Source organism: Macaca mulatta, chromosome 5 (assembly GCF_049350105.2).
Source record: "Macaca mulatta isolate MMU2019108-1 chromosome 5, T2T-MMU8v2.0, whole genome shotgun sequence".
Lineage (NCBI taxonomy): Eukaryota > Metazoa > Chordata > Mammalia > Primates > Cercopithecidae > Macaca > Macaca mulatta.
Genome location: NC_133410.1, coordinates 71895701 through 71917979, shown reverse-complemented (window position 1 = coordinate 71917979; position 22279 = coordinate 71895701). Strand labels below are relative to the sequence as shown.

Genomic DNA, 22279 nt, shown 5'->3' with positions numbered 1-22279 from the left:
GATTAGTTCTACTGCCAAGAATTACCCAGGGGTATGTCAGCAACTACAGTTTATAAGGTGTGTAATTTCAGATTTAGACATGATAGATCATCTTCTTCTATCAGGACTGATCTTTAATGGTTGTGATGAACAGAGAAAAATTATTTCCAATCTTGGTGAAATACAACTTAATCTTTCATAATGTAAGTGATGTGGCAGATTAAGAGTAACCATAGTCTAAGAATTTTTTCCAAGTCTAAGATAATTTCTCAAAATATAATTTCATTGAATTTATGGTGAGATGGTCAAGTAACTAGAGAATGTCACATTTTCTCTTGATTTTTAATAAAACTGTAGACAAACATTCAAATGTTCAGTTAATTCTTCTAACATATTATCTGCTTGTCTGTGGACAGATAAAGGAAAAATGACTTTAATCATGGCGAACAGAACATTACATTAATGCATTGGAAGAGGAAATCTTTTTTTTGTCTTTTAAACTAGAATCCATTTTATAGAGGTCGAAAACAATTATTCAAAAGCTAGTGGGGTGAAGAGTGTTTGCATACAATCAGCATTAGCAATTTGATTAAAAAGTGACAAATACTTATCAAAATCTTTTAATATTCGTAGGCATAGAGAAAATATTGTCTTTCTTTACCCAAACAAGACCATTATGTCAAAATGTTAATATATGTAGGACCATTCTGTGTTAGGCAGATGTTAGATGCTCTCAGAAATAAACCCTGAAATTTCAGTGACTTAACACATAGAAATTTATTTTTTGTCCATATGCATTTTTCAGAGTTGATGCTTAACAGGTGGTTTTCTTTCATATGAAATTTGTGATTCCTGTCATCCCTATGACTCAGGAGTCCCACTCATCCAGCCTGTGGGGCAGACAGAGTAAATAGATGAGATGCAGAAGAACCCTTACAGGTCCTCAAAACCATGGCCTGGAAAGATCACCATTGCTTCCAGTCACAAGCCACTGGCAAGAACCAGTCACATGGCCATACTTGATGAGAGTGTTGTGCTGGCCTATATATTTTCCAGTGAGCAGCCCCTTCCCACATGCAGGAATTAAAAAAAAAAAAAAAAAAAAAGAAAAGAAAAAAAACCTAGATTTTTTGTTGAAAAACTAGCTGTCTATGTCATAGTAGCTATAGTAAATTTAATTTGATGGTGAAAACCCATTTGAAATATGAGTATTAACAAGCTGTCAGAGTGCCTCTAGGTAGGCAAGCTTAAGTCCCTGGGAGAACAGAAATTTAAGTGAAAAATATCTTCAGTAAATTTTTTTTTTTTTAACATTTTGAATTAATACTATGTGCATGAATTAATTGTTTAAAAATTAAGGCCAGGCACGGGTGACTCATGCTTATAATCCTGGCACTTTCAGAGACTGGGGTTGGAGGATCACTTGAGGTCAGATTCAAGACCAGTCTGGGCAATATCGTGAGACCTCATCTTTGCAAAAAATTTAACAATTTATTGGGCATGGTGGTGTGTACCTGTAGTCTTAGCTACTCAGGAGGCTGAGGTGGGAGGATCCCTTGAGCCCAGGAATTCAAAGTTACAGTAAGCTATGATTATGTCACTGCACTCCAGCTAGGTGACAGAGTAAGATCATGTCTAAAATATATGTATATACTTTTTTTTAGTATATGGAAAGGAATCTTATAAGTAACTCATTTGCCTTACTGTTTTAGACTAAGCCTCATACATTTCTTGTTCACTCATGGTAAAAATGTTAAAAATGGAAATTTGATCATTTAAAGAGAATAAAGTTGAAAATGTAAAAAAGGACTTGCTTAATTTTTCTATTGGAAAATGTTCCCATATAAAAAAAAAACAAACAAAAAATAACGACCTTTACTCTAGTTAGATTGAAATGTGGCCAATTTAAGCTTATGATGAATACTTCAGAAATGAAAGCAGGTATAATACAATTCTTGGCATGATTTTGATACCCTTCTGTCTTTCAGCCATGAGGTTATTGTTAATTTTATCAACTGAATCATTTATTGGTGGGAAGCCTCTCTTCACTTGTTGCCAATGTCCAAATGATAGTCTGCTAAATAGCTCCTTAGAAACCAGAAGCAATAGTCAAAGGCTCACCAGCCACTAGATGGTGAAAAAAACATTAGTTATTTCTGTGTTTTGTCTTGAAAATATACACCTTTTAGTTATTTGTTGGATCAGCCAAAAATATTAAGAATCTCTTGGCTAGTTTCTAAAGAGTTCACATTACCACAATAACCTTTTCCTTACTTCTACAGGATAGTTATTACCTTCAGTAGATAGAGTAACACGCCTTGGAAGATCATTAAAATACTAAACACACTGTTAAAAAACCTAAAATGCAAAAATCGGTCCCTTTTTATCATTTGGAAAATGGAGTATGTTGCTAAAACCAAAAGTGATGGATTTTGGCTTTTGCAACCTAGTATGCAGAATAAAGGGCCATTTTAGATTTTATTACTCTGAATACTTCTAATTACTTATTACTATGTATGGGATGTCTGAAGTGCTATGCTCTCTAGTTTAGTCTAACCCATTGAGCATAAGACTGGCAGTTCCACATTAGGTTCTAGCAGGTGTAACCCCCAGTGCATGACTGGGAGTTACTGTCTACATAAGGGGAGAAAAGAGAGAAGAAGGTCTTAGAGCTTTTTAAAATCTCAACCAGGTACATGTATTTGCTTCTTTTTTTTTTTTTTTTTTTTTTTTTTAATCATCCTAAATCACTGTATAGGATACCTATATGTGATTTGGAGTAATTTAGCAGAAGTGTTAAAGGGGTAAATTAGCTCTGAAAATTAAGTAATCAGATCTTGTGCCTTACCATGGTCTACAGTGCTCAACATGATGTGAACCTCTAAATCCTATCATCTCTTGCCACGTTCCCCATGCTCACCAAATTCCATTCACATGATTTGTGGTGCTGGGTATGTTCTTTTGTTACCTGTTCTTTAGATTGATCTGAGGACTCTTTGAAGCAGATTTAAATGAGAGTATAATTTTTATTTTTCTTCTTGTTTTGAATATTTTACTACAAAGAAGAATCATCTTTTATATTTGACATGGTATATTTAAGACACAGTCATAAATTCTTGTATCCTGAAATGTTTTACTGATGTTTTCTAAAAATTTTTGTATTTAAAAAATTGATCAAAAGTTAGTCCTGAGCCAGGTGCAGTGGCTCACGCCTGTAATCCCAGCACTTTGGGAGGCTGGGGCAGGCAAATTGGTTGAGGTCAGGAGTTCAAGAGCAGCCTGGCCAACATGATGAAACCCTGTCTCTACTAAAAATACAAAATTTAGCCAGTCGTGGTGGCTCACACCTGTAGTCACAGCCACTTGGGAGGCTGAGGCAGGAGAATCACTTGAACCCGGGAGGCGGAGGCTGCAATGAGCCAAAATTGTGCCACTGTACTCCAGCTTGGGTGACAGAGATGGATTCCAAGTGAGTCCTGTTTACATGTTGTAGTAATACATTTAATTGTGACCACATTAGTATGATGTTAAACAAAATATGTAAACTGAGGTGCAAACAGGAGGAAGATGCCACCTATGAAAATGAACAATGGAATAGCAGTGCTGCAACCTGATACTACTGAGCGCAAGATTCCAACTGTGAAGAAAGAGGCATGTATACTATTTCAAAATGCTGTGCATCAAAATTGGCAGTATGAATTTGTCCAAAATGTAGTGGTAAGGATGGTTAGTGAATAATGAATTTATTTCTCCACATGTTTATTTTTTAAAATAAATTGAAAAAATAGTATTTTTTTTTACAAAGGAAATACAATATCTATAGCTCAAAAAATTACAAAATAAAAAAAAAGTACTGTTGCTAAGTATATTTGCAGTATTCACAGTTACCAGTCAGCACAGAAGTGAACATTGTCTGTATACTGGAAAATTCAAAGGCTGCCAGCATAATTCTCAATACAGACCTCTCACTAATAGCATTATGCATGCTTACATTGAGAATCACCTCAAAAAAAAATTGAATTTATCCCAAGTGGCAAACTTCAGAAGGATCTCTTTCCAAACTTTGTAGCATGCAGTTCAGAAAGTGATTGATCTTCTTAAGCAATTGCTGTTGTCTGCTAGGAGGCAGTTAATGTTTAAGGTCACTACTTATTCTGTGTGTCATTCATCCCTCCTTCAAATACTTTCACTGCAGGATGTGAGCAATCAGTTGGGATCCTGATGACTAAAATATAAAGCCTAGCTTTTGATGGTTTTCAACAAGCCACACTAGAGTTAAAGCAACTTTTAGCATAGTAATCACCCTATTGCTAACAGAATAAAGGTAAATTTATCAAATCTAATAGAGAAAAAAATCCAAGGTGTCAAGGAAGGACATATTGTATGTGGAATGATGAGCACTTTATTCAGTGTCTTCTTAAAAGTCACCTCATAAAATAAGTCTTTCCTTACTTCCCTGTCTAAAATAGCAGTCACTAGCACCCAACCCCATCAGACACACTTATTTTACTCCTTTCTTTTGGTTTATTTTTCTTCAGACATGACTACCAGTCTTTATACTCTATTTTAATTTTGATTTATTTATTTTTGTCTCATCCAACTAGCATATCAGCTCTGTGAGCTAGAGACTTTGGATTTTTTGCTCATTGCTTTATGTTGGTGTTAAAAACAGTGCCTGGACATAAGCAGCATTTTAAAAGAAATAAGTATAGGAATGATATGGAGGAAGAAAGAATGTGTTGTTCTTCTTTCTCACTGGGACAAAAGTAAGGCATTTTCTGTAAGCAATCTTAGAATACAGAAAGACTTTTAAAAGAACCCTTTATAATGAAAGAGAAGCTATTAATTTATCTCGCAATGATTAAAAATGAGTACAGTTTGAAAGTAAATAAAAATATTAATTTGAGGTATGCCTAAGGATGAAGATTTTAAGAAATCTACCATTTTGAGAAATAAGGTTTGTAATAATTATTAAATTATCTTTAATGTGCCCAGTGTTTTGCTGGGCATTACATAAAAAGAGTAATTGATCATTTGTCCTGTCCTTCAAAGATTCAGTCGAGAGGGATGAGAATTAGTAAAAAAAAAAATTAATCAGTTATGTATGTGCTAAAATAAATGCTGGTAAAAGGGTCTGTGAGAATAAAGAAGAAAAACACCTTGCAATATTAAGGGGAAGATTCAAAAAAGGGATGATATTCAATTTGAATTTTGAAATTTTATAAATAGGGATTTGTTGGTTGGTTAGACAAAAGAACAAAGAAGAACAGAAGTGTAAGAAAGAATTTTATAGGCCGATTGTAATACTGTGTGTGTGTTTGCATGTGTGTGTGTGTGTGTATGTTTGTGTATGTGCGTTATGTGACAGAATAGCAGGAAACTGATGGAGAAAAAGAAAGGGTACTTTGGGGTAGAAGGTAAAGAGACCACCTTACCTTATTTAATGAGTCATTTTGTTGCTTTTGGGAATTTATGACTTGTATTGAAAACTATCATAGGTTTTCTTTATTGACTATATATATGTATTTATATGTATATATATATGGTACTAAAAATTTCAAATACAGGTATACATGAATTTATTAGTCTGATTTTCTATTCTCATGATTACATGAAATCAAAGGCAGGGTTCTTTTCAAAATTCCTTAGAGACACCTTGAGATAAGGAATAAACTTGCCCTATAATGAGTAGGGAAGTTTGCCTCTCACAGTCTAAGAACATATATTTCAATAAAACTGGCTATTTCATTAGATTCAAGGGAAAACATTGCAAACATTGTAAAGGTCATATTGAACATTATGAGGAAATTGACAATAGTTCAAAAGATATTTATTTTTAAAGACTGACAATATAAGTAATAGGAAAAGAAAACATGAATTTGAATAAGTTATTTGATCAAAATAACTTGATCAAAATGGTAGTTATATAATTGCTATGACTTAGGGATATGTTATTGAACTAAAACAGTATTAGAAATGAGAGTTTTAAAAAGCAGTGTCTTACTGAAAATATGAATGTAAGTATGAAAGATGCCTAAAACTCATATAATTGACATGTGAATATATAATTTAAAGCCATTAATATTTTTATTTTGATAGTAAAAGCTACTGAATAATTAAGTGGGCAAAACAATTTTGTTACTACTGGACATTAATTTTCACTTCAATAATCAGAGAAATGAACTTGAATGTTGCCGTCCTTAAGATATCACATAGAATTTTAATCAACACAAAACCCACAAGAGACGCCTTGTCTTTCTCAAACAGCTTGATTAGTTGAAGATTTAAAACAAACAAACAAACAAACAAACAAAAATCCATGCTTCCAGTTGGAAAAATAGTCTCTATCCAACTATTGACTACAACCTCCCACATTGACCAAGATTTCCTTTATGATTTTGATTGATACTTGAAATATGAAAGGCCCAATTTCTAATAGTAATTTGTGACTTTCAGTTCTGTTTCTCATGCTGTATGATGTGACTAATATAAAAAATTAAACTTCCAAGTTATAAATATATAATGTCTTACTTTGGTATCCAAAATCAGAAATGCTATCAATATTATTTTTTTAACTTTTTCTTAGAGATGGGGACTTGTTATGTTGCCCAGCTTGATCTCAAACTCCTGGCTTCAAGCAATCCTCCCGCCTCAGCCACCCAAATTGCTGGGATTACAGGCATGAGCCACTGGGACCAGCCAGTAATGTTATTAATTTGAATGGATTCTTAATATTTATATAGGATCCTATAATTTCTGATTTATCCTTAAGATAAATTTTTGTATTTGTGGTACAGTGAACACTGCTTATGTTTCTTCCATTTCATGAAAATCCGGACAATAATTTCAGGGGTCCTTTCTTAGGCATAGGATTGATTAACTCTGATTCCTAAAAGATTTGGTCACGAAATGCAGGTGGTCTGCATTGTTCATTAGGATGACATTTTCCTCATGTTTTAAGTGTGTGAAAATGTAACTTCACATATAAACAGAGTAGCATTTTCATTTAATATGATTTTTATTAATTCCAATGTATGTTATTCAAGACAAATGGTGGCCTTTAGAATTTTTGGTGATTGAGTTCATTCATATTTTCCTTATTTTCTTCTCTTTTTTAAACATTTTCTTCACTGTACCTTTTTTGCATATTTCCTTAAGCATTGTAAAGTAAAATAACTTGCTTACTTTAAGCCATTTCATGAACACTATCTTTCCAGGTCTCTAATTTTTCTCATTATTTTCCGTGGTCACCTACTGGTTCTTACACCTCTTACATTTTTCCCAAAATTACTGCAAAGTTTCCTGTAAGAAAAACACCTCTGCAGCTCAATTAGAAAGATCTTTCCTTGTAAAAGCTGCTCCGCATGTATAAAACGGGATAAGTAAGAGGTAGCAAAAAATTCAAACAGCATCTGCTCCCAAATCAGGCCACTTCAATGTTTCTTGCACAGTAGCTCTACTTGTTGTTTCTTGAAATCTGAATGTTATTTGCATTACTTGAATTCTAAAGACATGCTCCATATTTTCTTCCCTAAGCAAAATCCTCAACGTATTCTCTGTTAACATGTGTTATAAATCCTACTTAAATATGTACTTCCATTATCTAGCTAGGATTTTCTCTGACTGCTCTGTGGCAAGGAAATCAGAGTGCTTGTACTAGCAAATTCGTAGCAATGAACATAGGTTAGATATTTACTCTTTGAAATATTTAATACTGGACTGAGTATTAGGGCTTCAATGGCAGTAACACATCCTTTTTACTTTGAGAGAGAGTCTAGTGGGGGATAAAGTCACATCAATAGATAATTTCAGCCTAGGAATTGAGGAATAATCAGGGTTATATTGGGATCTACAGAGAGATTTCTTGGTGCAATCTTAAAACCAAGGGAGAGTTTTCTGAAAAAGATGCTGCCTTAAAAAGTAAGCAGGTAGGAAGGTTTTCTAATAACAGAATCTCTGAGATATGAAATAGAATGGGAGTAAGGAAAACTATGTTTTATCTTTTTATTTAGTAAAACACAGATTATTGTTAATACTTGTTTCAAAATGTTATTATCCTTGTGAATTTCAATCAGATAAACCAAGATTAGGCATAAAATTACTGTATCAGCTGTTTCTATTTAACAAATTGCTCCAACTTAGAGTCTTAACCAATTTCTCACATTCACAATTCTGTTTGTCAGATGTTTGGTTCTGATCTGATCTGAGCCTACTAGGCTGGGGCTTGATGGATCAAGCGGCCACACCAACATTTCTAGTGGTTGGCCATTGATTAGTTTGGTTAGGGGAGGAGGGATCTTAGATGGGGTTGCTTATCTTAGCTTTACTTGATCTCTGATTCACTAACATAGCAGTCCAGGTGATCTCAAGGTTCCAGTGAGCAGCAAGAAAGAGCAAGGCCAAATGTGCAAGCAGTTTTCAAGTCTATGATTTTTCCTTGTTTGTTTGTTTTGTTTTTGAGACAGAGTCTCACTCCATCACCCAAGCTGGAGTGTAATGACACGATCATAGCTCAGTGACACTCCCTCCTCAGTCACTCAAGTAGCTGTGACTATAGGCACACACCACCATACACAGCTTTTTTTTTTTTTTTTTTTTTTTTTTTTGTAGAGACAGGGTCTTTGTGTTGCCCAGACTGGTCTTGAACTCCTGAACACAAACCATCTGCCCTCCTTGGGCCTCCCAAAGTACTGGAATTACAGGCATGAGCCACCATGCCAGGCCCCAAGTTTATGTTTAAGTCACATTTTTTAAATGAGCCTTTAGGCAAAGCAAATCACATGGCCAACTTTTGTAGAAGGCAAATCACAGAGACAATTTGTGGAGAAAGAAGAAACATTTTTAAGAGAGTAGCTGCAAATTCACATTGAAAACAGAGTATATGCAGTAGGACAGAAACAACCTGTGGCTGTCTTTGTAATCTACCAGTCGTGCATAGACTTTACAAAGTTATATCATGAGTATGTCAGCCTCCTCATGGATTTTCTTGTTTTGTCTACTTCACTTTTTTGTATTGTAATCTTTCATGAAAAACTTCCTTCAATACCTTTTTTTCTAGTTCTAATTTATTAATTCTGTTAAGAAATCAGAGGCAAGAAAATTATTTTCTTTGGAAGGAGATATTTATATTGTTTTTTAAAGAAATTTCCATGCTATTCAACACAGACATTTGAAATGTTCCATTTTTGTTTCATTGCTTTATTGCTAGGTTTTTGGAGAATGTGAGATACACACACACACACACACACACACACACACACTCCATAACTTTGTGTGTGTGTATTTATGTATTTGTCATACTGTCGATTTACAGCAACCTTTATGATATTTTTGATCCAATTTTTCCCTGGTGTTCGAAGTACTTCTAGCTAGTAATTGAAACTCATAAGGTGGCTTGTTGGTGCTTTCGGGCCACCAGGGTGCCATTCACAGCAGAGGCACTGGAGCCACTGCAGTTCACACTTGAAAGTTCTAGGGACTGAAACTGATCTCATATTTTTCTTTTTTTGTTCAATCCAACTATATCAACCATTTGAACTCTGTTATGGAGGAGGCAAATTTAATTTCTGGAGCTTACTGCTAGCTAAGCAAAAATGTGCAGCTTCTCATTCTTGTAATGGCAAATAGTTAAAATTTCATCTGTGTCAGGTTTCTTCTCTTGGAGTCTTTATAAGTAAAAAGAGTAGAACTGAGTAAAATCACAAATGAAAAATATTTAAATCTTATTAAGTAATTTAGGATACTTTTTCATATCTTTAGAAATATATATATACACAGACACATTATATATATATAACATATATATAAATATGTGAAATAAGGCTGGCTTTATTCTTCTTTCTTTAAAAAAATGTGAGGGAGTCTTTAATGAACAGAAATACTTCCCAGTAAATATAACAGATTAAACTCATAAAACTAATTTTTCTACCTTCTGAAACGTTTGCTAAATGACAGTAAAGAGATTTTTAAGACACATACATCCGAAAGCAATGGAAAGAACAAGACACAAGACAGGAGATAATAGTTAGACAGCTTTGGAAACTGGAAGGTAGTTGGATGAGTGGTAACTAATTGAGGATACCTGAGAAACTTCAGATCTAAACTGATTTTGAGAGAAGCTTAAAATAACCTTCATCTGAATGTCTAAAGCAGTGATGGTACCAATGATGATTTTTCCTGAGGTGGAAAATAAAATAAAAGTAAAGCTACTTCGTAACTCAAACTCCCAAAGAAGCGTAGGTACTTGAAGCCCAGGTACAGTGTCTCTTGTATGCCTGGCGTTCTCTTTCCTTCACTTCTTAAATAAGTAGACAAACAGTTAAGCTGGCTTTTCTAATCCGGTGTATAGTATATATAGTGTAAATTGTGACTTTTTTTTTTTTTTTTTTTGAGATGGAGTCTTGCTCTGTCACCAGGCTGGAGTGCAGTGGTGCCATCTCGGCTTACTGCAACCTCCGCCTCCCGGATTCAAGCAATTCCCTGCCTCAGCCTCCCAAGTAGCTGGGACTACAGGTGCGCACCACCACACCCAGCTAATTTTTGTATTTTTAGTAGAGACAGGGTTTTACCATGTTGGCCAGGATGGTCTCGATCTCCTGACCTCATGACCCATCCGCCTCAGCCTCCCAAAGTGCTGGGATTACAGGTGTGAGCCACAGAGCCCAGCCAATTGTGACCTTTTTTAAAAGATAGTTCATTTCTATATTATGGACAGATTTTATAATTTTTATCGATTTATTTGTTATTTTTGTTTCTGTTTTTCTCTTTGTTTTGTTTTGTTTTAAACAGTAAAGTCTTTTTAGGACTCTTTAGAGGACTTACTTATTGAACAAGTACATGTTGATAATAAACAATCTTATGGCTTTATTTAACTTTGATTAGTGCTTTTATATCCTTTTCTTACATTTCTTTCTTTTTTCTAGCTTCATTTTTTATCTGTATCCTGTCTCAATTATATAGTTTATTTTAATAACATTGATGGATTGAGGCCTTGATGTTACAATGAAATTATCACAGACAAAATTTTTGTCTGGATTTTAAGCAGCAACAATGGTGATAAACACATGATAGTAACATTCTTTCTAAGAGAGATACTACTGTCTTTTTTTTTTTTTTTTTTTTTTTTTTTTGAGACGGAGTTTGGCTCCGTCGCCCAGGCTGGAGTGCAGTGGCCGGATCTCAGCTAACTGAAAGCTCCGCCTCCCAGGTTCACGCCATTCTCCTGCCTCAGCCTCCCGAGCAGCTGGGACTACAGGCGCCCGCCACCTCGCCCGGCTAGTTTTTTTTTTTTTGTACTTTTTAGTAGAGACGGGGTTTCACCGGGTTAGCAAGGATGGTCTCGATCTCCTGACCTCGTGATCCGCCCGTCTCGGCCTCCCAAAGTGCTGGGATTACAGGCTTGAGCCACCGCGCCCGGCCATACTGTCTTCCCTTTCTCTAACCAGTCCACCCCAGGATGCAGTATCCTTGCTGCAAATTTCTTAGTGTTTAGAGTTGTTGGAGAACCTTATATGGTAAATTGGCAAAAATCTGAATGGAAAAGGAGAATTATTAATTTTGAATATTTTTCGTTAATGAATGTTCAGAGTTGGGATATTATCATATGTTAACACCTTGATCCTCTTCATTATCTTTTAAAAAATACTGTAATCTTAATATTAGTGAAAATCTTTGTAAATATATTAACTGTTCTCGGTATGACAAACATGGCCCTTTGTTTCCTCAGTAAGCTTATTTAGTTCTTCTAAACAGCTAATTTTCCTTTTACTTGTGGTCATCAAGATAGCAGAGCTAATTAATTGAATAAAACAAGGAAATTTTAGTGTTTTATTTCCTTTGTGGTTTTAATTTTTGCTATGACATTTAAAATTAAAGAAGAAAAATAGTTATACCTCTCCTTTTTTGCCTTAAAGGGAGAAAAAGGCAATTAATCCCCACCTCCAGAATTAATTCGAGTGAAGACTAAGGGTAGAAGAAATTGTTGTTTTCATCTATGTCTGTACTTGTAAGCAAAACTTTAGTCAGACAATTAGACTGCAGTAATTATTCATCAAGAGCCTGCCTGCATGTTGGTGGCTGTGTTGGTATATTTATGTCAAACCAGTGTTACTTTTAGTGATTTCTAAGAATTTATAGAACCAAGTTAGAGGCATGTGTACAGAACAAAGGAAACTTTGGGGCTGAATTAAACATTTCAAATAAAAGTAGTCTTTTAAAGTAAAATTATGTGCAACCATTAGCCTAACAACAGTGTAGCTCAATGTTTTCATTTAAAACATTATATAAATCCTCTATATTCAGAGTAAAATCCTACCATATGCAGATTGTTCTATTAAGAAAAAGAGAATGCTAATTCATACCAATATTGACATTATAGCTATTGGCTTAAACAAAAATGTCCATATGATGTTCTCACTGGGTGTTACAAAGGACACATATCCAACAATGAAAGGATGAACTTATTGGAAAAAAAAGTCTTAATTTAACATTCTCATCATTGCCTCCCATTTTTCCAAAGCTTTTCTTAGCAATTTAGTCTGATCCATTAAGAATCTTTTTATACATGTGATGGGATAATAATTAAAACAATAACCATAACGATAAGAAGAAGGAGGAGGAGGAAGAAGAGACAACAACAAAGATGATGATGAAAAAGAAAAAAAAGAATAGTTAACATTTATGAAACATTTACTATGTGCTAGGCATTCTGGTGTGCACTTTATGTGGATTTTCTCATTTAATCCCCATAAGAAATGGGTAGATACAAATTGTGTTTCTATTTTAAAACTGAGGAAAATTGATCTCAGAGAATTTGAATATTTTTTCTCAAAATCACATAGCTAGTAAGTAATGGATTTCAGATTGAATTCAAAGCAGTCATATTCAAGAACTCACTCTAATCATAACATTCTACTCCTTTCTCCTCAGTGCCAAGTTTAGTCATATCATAAAGAAACTATTATAATGTCATCCTTTTCAGGAAAAATTAAGCACAAAATGAGACAACGACCTATTTCTTCACGAGTTTTTTCATTTCAGAGGGAAAAACATTCAAAAAATTCATGTTCCAGAGGTCACATTAATAGACCGATAAACAGAAAATGGTTTTGAAAGCTCTCTAAATTGTTTGTCTTTTTAACCAAGCATTAATTTTTCCCACAATGGCCTAGAATAACATGTCTACCAACTTGAAGAACTGACCCAGGCTTACAGACTTCAAACCTTATTCTGTTCTTGCTGCCCTCTTTCATTTAGTCTTTGCCACATGTCTTCTTCCCTAAGTTCCTCAGTTGTTCTTGCTTCTCTTGGTTTAACTGCACACATTGTCCTGATAAAACCAGTTCTCACTCAGCAATGTCTTGACTTTCCAAGAGACTATCCCAATCAGTGTGCTTTGGTTCTTCCAAAAGTGGGTACAACAAAAGTTATCTTTAATGTTTTTTAAGAGAAAGGATTGTGTTCAAGCAGAAGTATGTAGTCACAACCCTATAAAATAGTATGAATGAACAACAGAAAATACTGTATCACCTTCTTTTGTGAAGTTTGAATTTTAGGATACAATCCTTTCAGAAGTATTTCTGTTTAGTTTTCTCCAAAAATAAAACACATTTCATGTTTAAGAACTGATTCAGTCTCTCTCCCATCCTTACCTGTAATTTCCAGTGACTGGTAGGCAATTTGTCCCTTACCCTAATTCTTTCAGCGAGTATTTACCACACTCTTCATATGTGTTTGGCACTTACTGGGCTATAGGGAGTCTCCATTGAGGAAGGCAAACATTCGGATAATAACCCTAAGAAGTATATTATTAGTCTGATAGATGTCCTCTGAAGGATAGCACTGTTATATAAGAGCACTTAATAAAGGAATGTGATCTAGTCTGAGGTGGTGGTGGTGGTGGTGGTGGTAGTGGTGGTGGTGGTGGTGGTGGGTGTCATGTATAACCCCTAAAAGGGACATGAGCTGAAACCAAGGAGAAGAGTCAGGAAGTGCATAAAGGTGGGATGGAACTCAAGAAGAGGAAACAACATAGCCAAAAGCCAGCCTTAAAGACTCCATTTAAAGTTTGTAACTGGCACTCAGGGTACAAGGGGGTGAGTAAACAGTGATGCTAGAGATTCAGGCATGTTTCAGATCATGCAAGGTTTTATTGGCTGCATGACAACATTTTGGTTTAAGCCTATAGATAGTAAAGAATTGTTGAATGGATTCAAGCAATGGTGAAAAACAGTCTATCCAATTTGCATGTTTTAGGAAATGAATGGCTTAGTGAAAAAAGAAAAAAAATAAAATCGATTTGCATTTTGAAGAGATATGGCTTTAGAGTGGATTTCATGAGCCGGAGCAGATATTCAAACTGGAGTCAGCAAACAGCTCTTATAGATTATTAGAGTCTAAGGGAACTATGATAGCAGAATGGGCTATAGAAAATAGCCCATAATGAAGAACGGGCTATAGAAAATGAGGCCATGAGATATATTCCAGATGACTCCTGGGTTTTTTGGTTTATATTACTAGACAGATGATAGTAAGGAAGAAAAACCGGAAGAAGAACAGTTTTGGGCAGATTATTAATTCAGCAAATATTTTGTGAGTGCCAACTCAAGTCCTTCCCAATCAGGGTTCCTTGAAAGAATTAAGCCCTAAATGCCTCCTAAAAACATTTATTGTATGTAACAAATTACTTCTTTCCTATGCATCTAGAATGATACCAGTCTTGTAATCCTTGGAAGAATTGAAAAAATAGTCCATAAAGTCATTTTATATAGGGTTTGATTGTTTTCTGGAACCTGGGTTGAGAAAGGCTGAGTTACTTTATGCCAGATATTCTATCTGTGCCTTGAATCTAACGGATGTGAGATGTCATTAAGAATTTGAAGTGAAGAAAAAACCATTGTCATATGATTAACTATAATGATGTAATTTTATTTACTAAACTACCCCCAAAACCAGCTGAAATATTTTGTTATATACAGTTAAAAAAATCTATTTTTTTAAACTTATAAATTACTTCAAAATTACACTATTGTAGTAGATGTGCCTCATTAATGTCCTTATTCTCAGGTACTTTAGGGATAATTTTCTTGCCTTTTTTAGAAATGCAAATTATTTTGAAAAATTGCCTAGATGATGATACTGAACCCAAAAGAGCCACAAATGTAGAAAGTGAAATGTAGAAAATGAAACAATGTCATGTGAACTTTGAATCTTGTATGTAATTACATTAAGGTAAAGTATTGTTTTTCATCTTCTTTTATCCAGCCAAATCATTCAGCAGTTATTTATTTAGTGCTTGATATATGCCAAGCAGTGTTCATGCCACTGAGATAAAGCAGTGAACAAACTAGATAAAGTGTATCTGTTTGTGGGTGGGGTAGGCCAGGTTGCTGTTTATACAGGGTGCTCAGAAAAGTTCAGTCGTAAACATAATTAGTAGTATTTATTCCAAAAAGTACATGAACTTAATGTATAAATATTAGATGCTTTAATGCTATTTTTTTTACTTTCTTTAGATAATAATCTTGTTAGAATAAAACATATATACACACACATATATATACACATACACACATACCAACATGAATTGGTGTATGTATATATATGTCAGCACATACATTAGTTACCTTGTTAATTTATAATTTTTCTATATATCAACCCTTACTTAGATATTTTCTGCTTATTAATTTAAGTAGTTTTGAATTTGAATATAGGCCATTTGTACCTTCACATACCTTAGGTTCCTAATGAGAGGTCAGGCAAATATATAAAAATGTATAATACAAAGCTAAGAACTTGGATAGGGGTCAGTACAGGGTGATGTAGGATCACACTGATAAGTCATATGTCTCAGCATAATATGGTAAGGAAGACTTTACAGAGATGACTAAACTTCTTAAAGGAGGAATAAAGATGAAGAGAAGTGTGGATGTGGGTATTCTAGGCATAACACTAAACAAATTTTGAACAGTAAGTAAGTAAAGGGTGAAAACTGCATTCATTGGCAGTATTTTCTTTTGCTCTATTTTATGTATTTCTGTATAGCACACAACCATGATCAAGTGTCTGCAAGTGTCTAACTATTAAGAACTCTAAGTTTTTGTAGAGTAAATTAAATGCCATTATACTTTCTTAGCACTCTACAGTTTAAAATATATATTTACATGGCTAAAATATATATTTACATGGCTTTTTATTTAATCTTAAAATGAAATTAGAAAAACCTGGGTAAAAATATTAAGTCATTTCTCACTTTAAAATCTACAAAAATAAAATAATTTACTTTTTTATGTGATTTAATGATTTTTAAAATATTACTGTGATAGTGATTAAATGAATGTTTTACACAGTGACTTTTGTTTAAGTGTGTCGTTAGCTCTATTTATTTTTCTCTAAATATCCATTTATTTGGATTAAACTGCTTATCAGGTATTCATATTTTCATACAATTCATAATTCAGCCTGTTTCTTCAAACGCAAAATCTAAGTAAGAACCAAGTTGGTGTTATTGACTGTATGCCATTTATAATCTCCTCAAACATCTTTAAAGGTATTTTTTTTTCTCTTTTTCTCTCTAATTTAATATCCTATTAGTATTGTCTACCCTATGGCAAAGTTGAAACGTGAAATTTCTTCTTTCTCAAGAGGGATCAAGCACAACAAAATCATTAATCACTAATTAAAAATGTAACTTCAAGACCAAGGATATGTTTCCTAAGTTATGTTTATATAAATCCCTTATTTTATCATTGTATTTTCTATTATAACCTAATGAAAGAAAACTGCAAGTAATTTGGTGCTGACGAAAGAACAGTTTTAAAGTGATACAGACCTAAGTTAAGTAACAGCTTTTATCAGTGAAATTATCTTTACATAATCCTCCCGAGTTTTACTATTTTAATCTCTAAAAGGAAATAATATTATCAAATATTAACATATAGGTTTTTATAAACATTAAATGAAATGTCATATATACTCAGACACTTCAGTGTATCTGACTTAGAGGTAGTGCACAGTTGTAGTTTCTTTTGACTTCTCCTACATATTTTAAATTAGATGTCTGTCATTACATTTAACTATTAGGTTGATGTGAAAATAATTGCTGTTTTTGACATTATTTTTAATACCTAAAGAGTATACTTCATTAATTTATAATTGTAATCTCAATTTGCTACTTTTCAAAAAAATTAAAATAACCCTCTACCCTTTATTCCTTTTGGTTAATATTTTTATTATCAATTACCATTTCTCTGATGAATCACAAAACATTGTATTACTACTATTTTGTGGAATTTTGAACCTTTACTTGATCTTTTATTAATTTTCCCTTATTTAAAATTTGTCTTTTCTACTTGTAGCTTGTGCAAAAAAAAAATTACATTTTTAGAAATGTTCTTATGTATTTCTTCAGAGCTGGTGCAGTGGTAATTATTAACAATGAATAGTTAGCCGAATGTGGTAACTCACACCTGTAATCCCAACATTTTGGGAGGCGGAGGTGGGCAGATAGCACCTGAGGTCAGGAGTCCGATGATCAACCATGGCCTGGCCAATATGGTGAAACCCCCTCTCTACTAAAAATACAAAAATTAGCTGGGCATGGTGGTGGGTGCCTGTGATCCCAGCTACTTGGGAGGCTGAGGCAGGAGAATTACTCGAACCTGGGAGGCAGAGGTTGCAGTGAGCTGTGATCATGCCACTGCACTCCAGCCTGGGCAACAGAGCAAGACTCCATCTAAAAAACAAACAAACAAAATAAATAAATAGTGCCTTTCAGTATATTGGAATTACAAAAGACTGCATTCTACAAAGTAGAATAAATGGTAGGGTTTGGGTATTTCCAAGGGGATAGTACCCTTGTAAGTCCACCCTGCCTGCTTATATTGCCTTAATTTCCCAATTTTTTAAACCTCTCTTTTGCATTAAACTTTTAAAAAAAATATGAACACATTGCTTTGAAGATTATCTGAGTCACTTTCATATGTTTTGTGTATGGGTGGGCTAGGGGATTGAGGAGATGAAAGGAGAACACTCAGAAATAAGGCTCTATAGATAGGCAGGGAGCAAACCTGAATAACAAGGATGCTTGGACCAAATGGGTTCATATTACAGAGTAACTCTCCTTGGAGTTAATTTGATAACATGGTACACATTCTAATGATAATGGTAATAGTAATAATAATAGCAGCTAATAGTTACATAACATGGTTATGTGCAAGGCTTGCTATTAATTTACTTAATTCTGTAACCACCTTTAAATGTAAGTACTAATTTTGTCTCTTATTACATTGTGGAAAAAAACTGACAGAGAGAGATTTAATAACTTGGCCAAAAATTACACAGCCACGAAGTGGTGAAGCCTGGAGACAAATGTGAGCAGTTCGATCCTACAGTCTCTCTCCTCTTTACTCTTACCCTGCACTACCAATCTGATCAGCCTTGCTGGTCCTACCTACTAATGACAGCTACGGTGACTTAATGATTAGTAAGATGAAAATAATGCCTGTTTCAGATTCTTTGACAAAGTATTCATTTTAAGACAAAGAAGCTCTTAGAGAATAATGAGTATTTATAATGTGGTTTACCCATGACTGAATTCATTCAGCAATTTTATTTAACATTTTTCATCTTACTAATGACAAGTTTAATTTAATTATAAATGAAGGGTGTGAGTCTCAATCACAGTTTGACATATTGCCCTCCCTACTTAGAAAGTTCTAGTATGGTTTCCTAGCACGGAAGATGGTTGGTTCTTTTCTCCTGCAGAAAAGATTACTCTTCACATTTTTTTCATTCTTGTTCAGGTTTTAAGGGATGTGTTCATTTCTTCTCAAAGAGAGGGCTGTAAAGATGGTGGGAACTGCTTTGCCAAAACTCAACTTACTCTACTTCAAAATACAGCTCAGGGACAGCCCTGTAAAAGAATCTTAGCATTAAAGAAAATAAAATTGGACTTTATTCTCGTTGACAATATCTAAAACCCCCAGAGAGTAAGTGCTGCCACAGGATGGCATTGGTACTTTCTGTTTACATAGCACCTATTTCTACAAAGCAAATACGGCTTCACTTGCATGACAGCCTCCCAGTCTCTGGGACCTGAGATCTTGCTACAGCACTAGGGTAACAAATCCATGCTGAGAAAACAAGTGAGACTTTGGTGAGAATGATATGCTTTGCAGAGAAGCAGGGTGAGAATTAGTGAAATTTGTCATATACAGATGGAGACTCTTTGGGAACCTCTTTCGCTTAGAAGTACTATGGAGATAGAAAAGATTCATTTTCATTTTCTGAAAGAAAAACCTGGAACATTTGCAAATAATTGATACTGACACTATTAGAAATTAGTAGAGAAAAATATTTATTTTCTTGGAAATGTAGTGAGAGTAATTATGCCCCTATTATTACCTACTTTGTAGACATATATTTGCAGTTTAACAACATAAGTCTATTCATCTTATTTATTCAGAGCCATCAACTATTAGTATCTCAAGTTGTTCTATATGTTTTTTCCCCATTTAAAAAAAATCCAAGTGGTCAGGCGCGGTGGCTCACACTTGTAATCCCAGCACTTTGGGAGGCCGAGGCGGGTGGATCCTGAGGTCAGGAGTTTAAGACTGGCCTGGCCAACATGGTGAAACCCCCTGTCTACTAAAAATACAAAAATTAGCTGGACATGGTGGTGGGAGCCTGTAATCCCAGTTACTCGGGAGGCTGAGGCAGGAGAATTGCTTCAACCAGGGAGGCAGAGGTTGCAGTGAGTCAAGATCGCACCACTGCACTCCAGCCTAGGCGACAAAGCAAGACTCCGTCTTGGGGGTAAAAAAAAAAAAAAAAAAAAAAGTCCAAGTAATTTGGATTCATCCAAAAATTATAATGCAGACTGCCAGAATCAGAGTCATTTGCATTGAACATGTGTCCTAATTGTATCCATGTGTTGGCATGATATTCTGTAAGGACTAATTCTAATCAATTCTGTCTAAACATTCTGGATTTCCCATCAATTACTATGCTAAGTCGTTGACACAATTCCTGCCAATCTTTGGGCAAATGCCGCCCAGTACTGCTATTTTAACACCCCAGAGTGAGAGCCATATGACAGATCGCTTCATCTATGTATTTTGCATACCCACTTTCTTTAAATGTGAAAGACGACTCCTATGAAATTAGTACTTCAAAGTTATTATACTTTTCATGGATTTTAGTGTACTGTATAGATTGGAACAGGGTATTATCCCAGTTTTCTGAACTGAATTGACATTAAATTCTCACAGGGTTTACACACATGTAATATTTCAGGCATACTTAAACCTTCCTAATTAATATAATGTTTCTTGAAAGGTGAAGTAATTTTTCACTATTGATGCTATTAAAATTTCATATATGTAATTTATTCATGACATTTCTGTTTTAATCATAGCTCTTTTACTGCAAGTAATAGGAACTCAATAAAGAATAGCTTGATTGAGAAAGAAATTCTTTTTTGGAAAAATACCATTAACTGACTTCATGTTGTCCTGGGACAAAAACTGTAAAGATTCAAGGAGTCAGAAATCTACATGCTATTGTTTTTGTTTATCTTCCTCTCACTCATTCTCTTTTTATCCCTTACCCTCTTTATAACTCTCTCTTTTTTTCACTCTTATTTTTGTCATTGTTAAATGATTCTTACTGCTAAAGTGTGCAAATGGTCAACTTTCTCAGAGTAATCATGTTTACATGTCCTTAATTTAAGAAATCAGTTATAGTTGGCTAGCCAGATACCAGGAAAGAATATTTGGTTAGGTTGTACATCATGCTCATGAAGTAGAAAAACAAATGTATGCAAAGCACATAAGGAGCCGTTTTATGAACAGGGAGATAGATGGTAGTTCTCAGAGAAGACAGTGGTAGACTCCTTGAAAGATGCCTACTTACCTTGTCCTTTAGAAGATACTGTAGCAGTCATTAGGTATTATGGTCGAAATAGGACCATAATTTTCCCTTCACTACCTGTTTTACTATTCTAAATAATTCTGAGTGCAAAATAAATGGTTATTAGATGATTAAATGAATGAAGTAATGGATAGCAGGCCTGTCTTAGCATAGCTCAACTTATGTTGGTAATTCTATTATATTCCCATTTCCAGGGCTAAAAATTGTGGCAGTTACCTTTGACTCTTCCTTCTCTTTTGTGCTCTTTTACAATATCTCAAAGGTTTTCTTTTTGTTGTTCCATTATTATGTCTAATGAATTTGTACCGTTCTCAATATTTCTAGTGACATCTCGGTAATTCTGACTTGACCTAGATCAGCACTTTCTAAATTCAATTTTATGGAATAGTAATAACCAGTGATATATTAATGAGTGTTCTGGAGAAAAATAATAAAAGGTTTCTAAGGTCAAATAAATTTAGGAAAGCTGCATACTTTATCAACCCTTGGAGATTCACAATGCACATTAATGACTTTAAAAATTCTGTAATAAAGAAATCCATTTAATGTTGATTAACCCAACATTTCTTTAAAGCATCTAACCAAGGAACCCTTTTCATCGTAAAGTACCTGTTAGTATCTCATAAGACTGGTGTTCTATAGATCAATGATTGGTAAATACTGAGGTAGACTCTTAGAAGGGATTCCTGTTTTCTCTTTGCTTATGATCTTGCTGAGTCTCTCCATCGTATACATTGCTGTTAAAATAATTACTACAAAACAGCACCAAGTAATGGGCACATAGAAAGTAGTTACTGAACTTTTGTTGGCTAGATTAACTACACAGATGAAGAAGAAAGTGGGTTTAATTAAAATAAGAAATTGCTTACTAAAATGTGACACTTGTTACTCAACTAAAATAAGCTAAATTTAATTTCTTTTTCTTTCTTTCTTTCTTTTTTCTTTTTTTTTTTTTTTTTTTTTTTTTTTTTGAGGCAGAGTCTCACTCTGTTGCCCAGGTTGGAATGCAGTGGTACGATCTCAGCTCACTGCAATCTCCGCCCCCTGGGTTCACGCCATTCTCCTGCCTCAGCCTCCCGAGTAGCTGGAACTACAGGTGCCCGCCACCACGCCCGGCTATTTATTTACTATTATTATTATTATTATTACTATTTTTTTTTGTAATTTTAATAGAGATGGGGTTTCACCGTGTTAGCCAGGATGGTTTGGGTCTCCTGACCTCGTGATCTGCCCGCCTTGGCCTCCCAAAGTGCTGGGATTACAGGCATGAGCCACTGTGCCTAGTCGCTGAATATAATTTCAAAAAGAACAATCTAACTAGTGGGTTTTTTTTTTTAAAAATAAACTCTTATTTATGTACCTATATCAATAA

At 34.4% G+C, this 22279-nt stretch overlaps 1 protein-coding gene across 8 annotated transcripts in view; it reads left to right on the top strand.

The window, feature by feature from the left end:
• Nucleotides 1-22279, top strand: part of ADGRL3 (adhesion G protein-coupled receptor L3) — an 854829-nt gene that overhangs the window by 401214 nt on the left and 431336 nt on the right.